This window comes from Papaver somniferum, chromosome 7 (genome assembly GCF_003573695.1).
Source record: "Papaver somniferum cultivar HN1 chromosome 7, ASM357369v1, whole genome shotgun sequence".
Classification (NCBI taxonomy): domain Eukaryota; kingdom Viridiplantae; phylum Streptophyta; class Magnoliopsida; order Ranunculales; family Papaveraceae; genus Papaver; species Papaver somniferum.
The window spans coordinates 265,778,417-265,791,034 of NC_039364.1; positions in this window are offsets into that span (position 1 = coordinate 265,778,417).

Genomic DNA, 12,618 nt, shown 5'->3' on the forward strand with positions numbered 1-12,618 from the left:
ATAAAACCAAAATAAAGATCAGAATTAACTTTATTTTTCTCATCAGGCTTTAATTATTGGGTTCAGATCCTCTGCACCCAAAACTTGCATGTCCCCTGTCCCGACGCATTAGAGAGTTCCACATGTGTGTCACTAATATCATGATTTAACACCGTTAACAAAAAATTATTTATGTATTTAAAAGAAAAATTAAAAAGACGATCAACTTCGGCTTCATCTTCTTCCTTCTTTATTTTTTTTCTGAAACTTCTTCGCCTTTTAGGGGTTTTCTTCCCTTTCACAATCACTTCTTACTGTGTTGAGATATAAAAAACCAGAACCAACATTTGATTTGAGTTTCTAGGTGAACGAGATTGGAAGACAGGATTTAATGTTTTCCTTTTTTTTTGTTCATTACAAACCAGTGCACGTCAGGATTTAGTAATTTAATATAGGGGTTTAGGGTGTGATGGATTCAGTTACAAAAAGAAACAAGCATACGTTAATATTAGGTTTTGAAGTATAATTTCTCTTTGTGTGCTAACAATTTTTCCAATGGATCGTTGATGGTGATGGAAAAGAATTCAAATCAATTCAAAAAAAATAAAAAATCAAGCTTGATAAAATCAAAGATACTCATCATAGTGATAATAGTTATTCCGTGGATTCAAATCTTTTATGTGGATTTTTCTTTTAATGATGGGGATAAGAACTGTTTCGCCGATCAGCCAAAAATTACTGAAACTGTTTGGTTTTTATCATAATTCTTTTAATAATACCAGAAAATTGATAAATGTATAAACGTCCGTCAAAATAATATTAAACTTTAAAACACGTGGCATTCCCTAAGAGGTTGGGACAGAGAGACAGATAGTTTTTGGAAACAGAGGATCTGGACCCCTAATTATTCAGACAATAACTTAGACCTTTCTCTTTAGACAAGACAAACACTAGGTTAGTTAACTAGATGTTTTTGTCAAGGCATTCTATTAGACTTGAATAACCGAATCCTCCAATTTGATAAGTCTAACTAAGATCAAAATTAACTTATTTTCTCTTATCCGGAATCGATTTGGACTAAAAAATGATCCAATATATCGTTAAGCCATAAATAATACATACAAACCAAAATAAATTGACTTGCACAATTATTTTCTTAACCGGAAGCAACTGAAACAAAAATAGACATTATAGCACCGCAATTGCACCGAATTTCGTTAAACAAAAACACTTGATACCCATCCATAAAGAAGATCCCAAACAATAAGCCAAATAAATTGACACAGTTTTTCTTAACCGGAAACAATTGAATCATACATACGCATACACACGACACAATAATTGAACATATCAATTGTACCGAAATTTTGTTAAGCAAAAGCAAAATATATGCAATATAAACAGGCTTTTCTTAAACAGGAAAACGACTAACTAACAAGTTTGTTACCTCAGATTCCGCAGCCTCTTCTCCCCGAAAAGATATATCATTAAGCATAAGTTCAAGTAAGAACTCCCCCCCAGTATGTTGTCATCCTCTCGCAAGAACAAAAGAACAACAACGAGAACAACCTTTACCAGAGAAAGGTTGAAATGGTTTTTAATTAATGTGTGCCAATAAAAAAAGTTGAAAACCCGAAATGCATATGTTTATACTGAACACAACTCATGTAAACATAAATTGATTCAACATATTGTGACTTTTCACATATGAGTTTCAATCGGAACACCTTATGATCCTTTGATAAAACCTACCAACATGGGATAGAACTTAATCCCGCTAAATCAAAAATCCACAAAAACCATAAAGGTTACATCATATGAGATCGAATATTAAGGTTAATGAAAACCGAAATCAGACATCCCATAAACCGAATACACATAGTAAAAATATAAACATTCATTCACAGGCTATGTAATCGGTAACTATCACAAGAGAAATTATAAAGAAATAATTTTATTCATTAATATTGATATTTTTATTCAAATATAGACCTTATAATTGAAAAAAATCAAACATAGATGTCTATTTTTATGGAAATAAGAATTTAAGAAGTAGAGTACTCCTTTTCTTCAGGTCTGTCCCTTTTGATATTCTTTTTCTATTTCCGATTCTTGGTTCCCTATGCTCTTCCAAAACTCTGCATCAATGTTCAAAATACATGTCATACTTTCAGGGTCTTTTCCAGCAGCAATGGCTAACTGTTTTTGAATACATCATAGTCGTATGCCAAGAAATTTAAGATAAACTAAAAGATTTTCAGACTTGTTATATCAGAAATCTCTGATTTTCTTTTAACAATTTGTTTTCTGGGTTGACCTCCAATCATTTAACTTATGGTCTTTTTAGATACATCATTAGTCATTTTCATGTCATCAAAGTCGTCTCCCATAGTAAATTCACAGATTTTGATAATGAGACATGGAAAACCGAGATGTCTCTCGACTCTTGGAGATGAGATAGAATCTGATATATTGAGCATTTGACTGATAATGATCCCACAAAGATCAACTTGTGAATCACCTTCCAACAGAAAGTAAACAAGTTCTGCAAATTCCTTATTCCAGACAGACTTATCTCTTGTACTTACAAATATACCCTTAAGTAAAAAAGTATATCTTTGGTTGGTAATTTATCTTCTTCCCAGTCAATCTCCTTTCCAACGAGACGGGTTGAAGTGATATCTTGTTCAATTTCAACTCTGGTAATCATGTGATTACATTTCATATTGTATTTGATGATATTTGAAATCGTCTTACGATCGACATAGTGAATACAACAACCAACAAGAGTAACAAAGGTAAGTCTTTTATGATCAATGTTGTGAATAATGGCATAAAGAGTTCTTAACAGATCGAATGAAAAAATTTCAAAATAAAAAAGCTTTCCCCAGTTTCGATCTTGAACGAATTTCACATAGCCCTTATCTTGGAATTGTGGATCAAATCTCTTTTCAGCAGTAAACCCTATTCTTTTGAGAGTTTTGTATTTCTCAAAACATGAATTATCAACAAAAGAAATGAGTTCATAAGGAGACTTTTGAGGAGATACTAAGATGTTGGAGTAAACTAAGAAGACTTTTGAGGAGATACTAAGATGTTGGAGTAAGCTAAGAAGAGTTTTGAGGAGATATGTCAAGATCGTATTTGATAGTCACATCCTTGCAACAATCATATTAGCCACCATATTTATAAGTTATGATATATACCTTCTGTTTATATCATATTAGCCACCACATTTATAAGTTATGACACCTTCTTTTCACTACAAGTGTATTTACTTTAAATAGTGATTAGCAAATCGAGAGATTGGAAATTAGCAGTTGTCAACTTTATACTCTATCTGTCTTCCAAAAAGTGCGTATATTTTTGTTTTACTTTGAATAGTTCTTAGACCATTTCTCGGTTGAACCCACCAAGCGTTGGTATGTAAAGGTTGGTTGTTATATTATAGTATCAAACGACTTCTTTTCTCCGTTAATGAATCTAACTTTCTTTCCAATGCGATATGATTTTCTATCTAGCCTTCACTTTAAAAAAAAATTAGTTTTGATTTTCGATCTTGATTTACTCTTGAGCTTCTGCAGATGAATAATGAAGAGAATCAACTTTTTCGCTGCCTAATACTACATCTTCCATCTATAGTGAAATCACCCCCGTGGGCTTAGGTTTTAACACGGAAACCGCATGTGTATCGATTATTAACTTGCTGATTCTCAAATCTTCATCTCAAAACTCAAATACTTGCTTAACACTTGTGCTTATAGTTTTAGGATTGTTCTTTGGATGTAACTATGGGATATCCTACAGCTATATTTATTTATTTTGCTTTGCAAAAGTCATTGTTCTTATGAGCTTGTGTGTCACGGGATGGGAGTACTTGTTGTCTAAGTGCATGTAAAGGTTGGAAAACCAAGTAGCACCATAAGCAATATCTCAAATGTTGTATGAGGTAGAAAAGTAACAAAAGAAGAAAAAAAACAATGACACTAATGAATCACAATGTTGTATATTTCTGCAATAGATAAGAGCATTCTCAACCATTTATAAAAACAAAATAAAAACTGTAACCAAGTACGTACATGACGTAACTCATTGAGCCTAAGGAGCATATATATGCAAATGAATAATGAAGAGAATCAACTTCTTCACTGCCCAATACTACATCCAAAATCTTTTCTTCTTGACATTTACCAACAATGTTCAATAAAAGTTATACCGCTCAAACTACCAATATCACTTGCTTGCTCGGATGGATTCCGCACAAAACAAACCTTTTTGACGAGAAAATGTTACCAAAATATTATGAGAAAATTAGAAACACCACAATCCTCCGCTTTTTTTTTTTTTGGTTTTGAAATAGGTAGATCATAATTGTTATATCATATACTCCTTGTACTTAGTTTGTTTTCCTTCGTTTCTAGGACCTCGTCCTTTTTCTTTTCATCACCTTGACTCTTCTTCTCTTCCTCTCCACCTCACACTTTGATTTCTTTTCCTCTTCCAGTACTTTCTTTTCCTTCCTCTCCCTTAAGAATTCCCGTTGAACCTAATAAAGCCTTCATCAAATTCGTCAATTATGGATGTTTCATTGATTCTTTTATCCAAAACAGAAGCCCGCTTAATGTTGCGGAGTGAGTAATTTAGGTTCGTCAGAATCTTGAGAATCTTGGGCGGCATTCTGGTCGGAATTCTCATTGGAATTCTGGTTGGCCTTCTCGTCAGCATTTTGTTCAGCATTCTAATCGGAATCCAGATAAGTTTCGTCGGAATTCAGAGAAGACTCATCTGAACCACCAGTGGTGTCCTATTCGAAATTAGAATCTTCACCAGGATCATAATCTCCATCTTCATCGGATTCTACATCTAAAGAGAACTTTGTTGTTTAGTCCACTAAACCCGACCCGGGTTAATGGCTAATCCAGCGGGAAAACATATTTACTCGCTAGTCTAATTTTTTTTTGAAAAGAGTAAAATTACTCTACTAACCCCAACATATAATACTACGTTTGTTACTACATATATTACTACATATGTTACTAGTAGTATGTTACTAATAGTATGTAATAAATATGTAGTATGTAGTAACATATGTTACTAGTAGTATGTTACTACATATATTATGGGTTAGGTTATGTTATTAGTAGTATGTAGTAACATGTGTTACTAGTAGTATGTTACTAGTAGTATGTAGTAAAATATGTAGTATGTAGTAAAATATGTTATACATATAAATAAATACTGTTATGTTGATTATTGATACCACATATCAATATGTTATGTACTACATATCAATACTGTTATGTTATGTACTGATACTATATATTAATACTGTTATGTTATACTTCATATGTTACTACTACATATTAATACTAGTAACATATGTTACTTGTATAGTACTATTAGTACTAGTTACCACTAGTTACTACTAGTATACTACTAGCTACTACAAGTATACTGGTTTACTAGTACATATGTTACTACTAATATAGTAAAGTATTTACCTAATTTACTAGTAACATATTTTTGTTACTACTAGTATAATACATATTAATATGTAGTATCACCATATGATACTATTAGTATGTAGTAACATACTATTAGTAAATTTACATGTGTTGATACTAATTAGATTTGGAAGGGTGTTTTAGGCATTTAGAAAATACACTTTATAATCTCCATAAAGTTTTTGGACTAGCGAGTAAATGTTTTTCACGGGTGGACTAGCCATTAACCGGGTCATGAAAAACTGGATTAAACAGTAATTCCTACAAATCTAAATCACCAGCATCATATCCTTTATAATCATCCAAATCAACCGGATCTTCCTCAATATCCAAATGAACCGAAGCTGCCTCAACATCAACAGGAAAAAAAAACTTACTTTCTTCTCTATCACTGGCTGTATTTCTTTCACCATCTATACTATAACCATCTAAATCACCACCACGATCTTCTTCTTCGACATCTTCAGAAAAATATGCTCCATTATCATCACCATAATCTTCTTTAACATCATCAGAAACATAAGCTTTATCAGCTTGAATATCACTAGCAGTACCTACTTCACTAGGAAATAGGTTAACTCTATTCAGTTTATAACGAGGTGAATAACCATGTGGAAGAAATCCTTTCGGAAGGAAACTTGATCTCCTATACCGATCCATTAACGGCGCCAACTTTTTGTTGTCCAAAAACAGAAGAGAAATGTCGCCTTATAATAAATGTAGGGTGTATGTGAAAAAGACAAAGTCCCATAGGCTCCATCTAACCTTCGGCTAACCCGGATGATTCTAAAAAAATCCGCGTTTACAACTGCAGTCTTACTGGACCCAAATCGATAAAGAACCATAATCTCCAATCTTAAAAAGTCTTTGTAGAAGTTATTTTTATTTTTATTTTATACGTAACACCCACCAGAACTCGTAATGCTCATGTACTCGTAATGCTCATGTACTCGTACACCGATTCTTGGTTGGTGATTTTTAATAACTCAGGTCATCCAAAATCGGTTAATGTATATAAAGACTTAAAAGCTTAGACAAAAAAAACTTTCAGGTTGAATGGTGAGGAAACCTTCAATTTCTATTGGCCGAAACAAGCATTTTGTGACTTTTTTAGAAACGAGAGCTTTGGTGAAGACACTTGATAACGTATGATCGGTTTAAAAATTACAAACTCAACAGGAAAACTTAACTTACCGTGTTTGGAATTTTATGGAAGTCCAAATTCAATTCGGAAGTTGAATACCTACCATATTAGGACTCTTTTTTCCAAGTTAAAAACACATATTTGAAAATAAAAATAATAAATAGATAACATCTACACATATTTCTTATCTTTTCTTCACCTATTTAATGTAATCGCCCGACACACCAAATCAAAAATGCATCGTCACGGGGCGGGGTAAAGCCCCGCGTGCACCAAATCAACAATATATCTCTACGGGGCCCCGCGCACATCAAGTTAAAAGAAGAAGAAAAATATAATGTAGAACTAAAGCCGATTACAACAATCTGTTTCTTACTAGTCTTATATAAACCATAAAAATACTTACAAATTGTTGAAGTAACAAGCCTAAATTTCTACGGTTTAAAATCCGTTGTTGGATAACTAGAAAGGCAACTATCCTATTTTGGATGAGTTAATACCTGTCATGGTTTGGAACAGTTTTTGTGCAGTGGGTAAAACGCTAGATATTATTTTAGTATCCATACATCTCAAATTAAAGTCTTAGACCGATTCATAATGACCACCAGTACTTAAATATTATTAATTCATTTTTGTAAAATATCATGAGACAATCAAGGTAGTTAATATCGTGTATCGGTGTCGTATTGGCCGAGTCTAATACACCTATACAAAAGATAACGTATACCAAAGTCTTAGACCCATTCAAAATGACCACCAGTACTTAAATATTATTAGTTCATTTTTGTAATATCATGAGACAATCAAGGTATTTAATATAGTGTATCAGTATCGTATCGGCCGAGTCTAATATACCTATACAAAAGATAACAAATTAATTTTTATCGGTAATACATCATTAAGATTATAACTATAAATATTTATGAATACTTTAATCTAGAATAAGGAAATATGTGAACTGAAGTTCATAACACAAAGATGACAAAAAAAATGCAACACATCCATTGCTTTAATGCTCAGACAATTGATGACTTTATTGCTCGCAAAGAAACCACACATTTGTCGGCATATTAGTTTTGTAACTTATCTTAAATTTCTTTAGAACATAATCAAGAGGATCTCTTTTTCATACAACTGAAATTAAAAGGATGTTCTTTACTAATTAAATTCATTAGTCACCTTTTTGAACCGATACTCTGACAGTACTAAATACCCTTACCCTATATCATTGGTATGCAAGTAAAACCGATATATCGGTCTGTACCAGCCGGTATAAATGTTTTTATTCTTCCGTCTTTGTATCGCCGGTATATTCGCTATCATATAGTTATATTTTGATATCCGGTAAAAACATGTAACATCGGCTTGTACAACTGATATTGACTACCTTGGGAACAATACAAGTATCGTGCTCATTCTAATGTTTTCCTTGGGTAGTTTTTACCATTTCCTTAAAAGAATCCTTCAAAAAGACTGAAAATGAAAGCTTTCTTGTGCCATCATATGTAAATGACTTCTACTTTCAAACTTCATTCCTTTGATTTGAATTTATTCATTACTCACCCAGTCTCAAAAAAATTGCAGTCAACATCTCAAAGCAAATCCTCCTTATTAACTCCATCACCTTTATCATCTGCTAGCCTAGCAATCTGCAACTAATTAATTCTCTATGAAAGAAGACCTATATTTCTCCTTTGTGTTCGATATAACACAATCACATTACATAAACTCACTCCTTAAATTCTCTTCAAATACCTAATTCATTTTCAATTTAATCTCTTGCTTCTTAAGTAGAATGAGGAGAAGAAGAAAAGGTATTTGTTTAAAGTTTTTGCTTCAAGTGTTGGTTCTTTTTCTAAAAAAAATGGATCAGAAGGGTGGGGGAAACAAAATACAAATGAGTAGTCTTGGATTGAAAGGTGAAAAAGCGGGGGTCTAGCAACACCACCCAATATTTCGCTTAGCCTGTATGGGATAACTCCGAAATACTTTGCTAGAGAATCAACTAGACAGTCAGACTCAATCTAGATTAAAGTAGCTCAAGGAGTCCATATCTCTCACTTGTTTTGATTTACTCAAGCTAAAACAATAGCGAGTCTTTAATCAAACACAAGGAATAACTTGGAAGGTACCAAAGACCAATATCCAAGGATCAATCAATATCAATCAACAACTAAAGGTTGGATTTCCAATTGATGATCTTAACGCACAACCTGTATTATTTCAATTATATAAAATATAATGTGGAAAAGAAATAACACAGACACCAGAAGTTTTGTTAACGAGGAAATCAAAAATGCAGAAAACCCCCCGGATCTAGTCCAGATTGAATACACACTGTATTAAGACGCTACAGACACTAGCCTACTACAAACTAACTTCGGACTGGACTATAGTTAAACCCCAATCAGTCTCCCACCGATCCAAGGTACAGTTGTACTCCTACTCCTCTGATCCCAGCAGGATACCGCGCACTTGATTCCCTTAGCTGATCTCACCCACAACTAAGAGTTGTTGCAACCCAAAATCGCAGACTTGATAATAAACAGATCTGTCTCACACAAAATAGTCTATCAAAGGATAAATCTGTCTCCCACAGAAAAACCCTAGGTTTTGTTCCGTCTTAAGATATAAAATCAAGGTGAACATGAACCAATTCATAATCCGGTCTTATATTCCCTAAGAACAACCTAGATTAATCAATCACCTCTCAACAATCCTTCTTGACTACACAAACGGTTTTTCGAGGAACCACTAACAGTGAGACGAAGATGTTTGTGACTTCTTTATCTTTCCTATCGTAGAACTCTCACGATCTCAAGCCAATCAAAGATTGTACTCGTACGATAGAAGATGCAAGATCAGATCAGAAGGTGCAAGATCAGATCACACAACTACGATAAAAGTAGTATCGGTCTGGCTTCACAATCCCAATGAAGTTTTTAAGTCGTTAACCTGGTTTTAGATAAGAAAACCAAATGTTAAGGGAGAATCGACTATAGCGAGCGCACTAGTATCACACAGACGTGTGGGGATTAGTTTTGCACAATTCTAGATATCTCCTTTATATAGCCTTCAAATCAAGGTTTTTCCTTAGTTACAAAGCAATCCATATTCACCGTTAGATGAAAACCTGATTTAGATTCAAACTAATATTTCTCAGTCGTTAGATCGAAAACTTAGCTTGTCACACACACTTGGGTAGATGTTTACTGGGTTTGCGAAAACCATGCCCAAATGTGTACGTGTATGTTGGTTCAACATAGTAACCAAAAAGGTTAACCATATGAGCATTTCATATTAACCTAGTTCTTTTTTACCATAACTAGTTCAATTGACTCAAATGAACTAGTTAGAGAGTTATTCAATTTCTATGAGATCTTATGTAACTACGCAAGACACAATTGAAACAAAGATGATTCGATTCGATGAATAGGCTCATGAACTTTATATCCACGGTTTGCATAAAGAATTCCTTAGTAATTTAAGTTTCATGTTCAGAACACATCTTTAGATCATAACCACTTAAGCTCACAAACAAGTTCGCGAACTTAAGGCAACCGGCAGAGTTTTCCAAACTCAGCAAAAAATCTCGGCAAAGAGAATTCCGCCAGTTCGCGGACTAAACACGCAAAAGTGTTTTTGGAAAATCCCAGCAGAAATTCTCGGTAAAAGAACTTTCGTCATTTCGCGGACTGGGTTCGCAGACTTGGGAAAGCCAATTCCTCCGGTTTCTCTCAATCAACAAAGTTCGAAAACTTCAGATTAAGGAATACATGGTTATGTAATTTAAACCCTCATTCCAATCATTGAGACATTCTCATAGGACGTTATATAGCCGTTATTCACAGACCATTTCACGTGAGAGCAATTCTCAAAGTAATTGAAACTTTTCATGACTTTCGACACTAGGTGAAGATAAACTTGATCAAAGCGAAACGCTTTACCAACACATGATTTCGAGAAAAACATAAGTAGTGAATACTCAGCTCGAAATGTCAAATGTGTATGATCCAGTCTATATAGCATACGACTTTTTGTCTCATAAGAAGTAGGAGATAAAATAGATATACTTTTTAGTGATAGATAAGTTTAAGTCTCCACATACCTTTTTTTTGATGAAGTTCCACGATTCCTTGTGTAGATCTTCGCCGTTGTATGATGAATCGCCATGAAGTCCTTGAGCTCAACTACACTTTTCTATCCTAGTCCGAGACTTAGCTATGTAGACTAGAAATCAAGACTCATAGTTTTGATCATTAACATTGAAAAACATGCTTGATATAGCAACGTATGCGAGGTCGACCGAGATATGCTCTAACAATCTCCCTCTTTGTCAATTTTAGTGAAAACCTATTAATACATATGGAATACAAAAAAGATAAACTTAAGTGGCTCCTATTCCATAGTCTAATCTTCAACGTTCCTTGAAATCTTCGTCCTTCCAAGTACTCCAATGATCCGAAAGGTTGTAAGTTTGGCACCACCGTTGTTAAAGATCCTTAGCTATAAAAATGAGAGAAATCAAGATTCTCGATCATTATTATATAGTGTCATAGTATCATTATGTAACATCAAAGTCCAATTGCATCACGGCTTTAACAATAATACTATGGTGATATGTATCACTCCCTCTTAGTCACTACTCCATCTCAATCATGGAAACCACTCCCCCTTACACAATGATCCGAAAACCATATGTATTTGTAGTGTGAACTACATTATTTCTCCCCCTTTTTGTCAATAAAATTGGCAAAGGTAAAAGAACGGGATCTTAATGAAATTTCCACAAGAGACATTTCATAGACTAAAAGAAAAATACATACCAACTTAATTTAGATGCAATCATAAAGCCAAATCTAAATGCATTCATTAAGGAGTTTTTAAGATACAAGATAACCCCTATAAAATTCCACAGCCGCACACCCCGTAAGATATTACCATTAAGCACAAGTTCAAAAGAACTCTCCCTCATTTGATGTCATTCCCGAAAGAACAAAAAGAGCGATCTTAATTTCGAAGGAAAAGAAGGATTTTTAATTGGACACCAAAAACCATATGAATGATTTTCTATATCCAAAACTCAATCAAATTAATCACAAGTAAACCCATGATTAATTTAATTGGAATACACAACTAAATCAAACCACAAAAGTGATCAATTTAATTGATTGTGCTCAACATAAGAAAACTCACGGAGCTACGACTAAGATAACCACACGGAAATGACTACCTTAACCGTTCAAATACTCAACATAAGGAAAGCCTTACGAAATATACGACTACATCAACCAATAGAACATGATTAGTATAGTGTTTCATATCTCAACACAAGAACTTGTGGAATATATGAAAACTCAACTAGATTAATTACCAGAGAACCTATAATTAATCTAATTGGAATACACAACCAAACTAATCACCGAAGCAATCAATTTAATTGTCAAAAGATTTTGCTCGATAAAAGAAGACTTTCGAAGCAAATAACTAAATAAACAATCAAGATGATTAATTTAGTTCAAACATGCTTAACATATAGCATCTCATGGAACAACCAACAAGGTCAATATTAATCGACATAGTTGTAAGGTGCTCAACATAAGATACACAATGGAGTCTTCACGGTAACACATAACAAAATGGATCAATGAAGATCAATACCGTGGATAACATACAAGGATCTATTCTATTTTCCATCACTATTTTCATAACGACATAATAGACTTTATCCTTGTCAAACAAAAGATTTCATCCTATTTTCCATCAAATACATGACTGCATAGGCATAACTTTTGTAATTGTCAAAAGTCCATTCGTCCGTTTATGAATACGAATATCAATTTATGAACGACTTTAATTTTGACAAATGAGACCTTCAAGTTCACGGACGCAAACAGTACATATCCCATAAAAATATTGCAATACTTCAAAACAGATTAATACTGCAATAATATCATCGTCCAAATATTTTTAGAATTTAAAAACCAATAA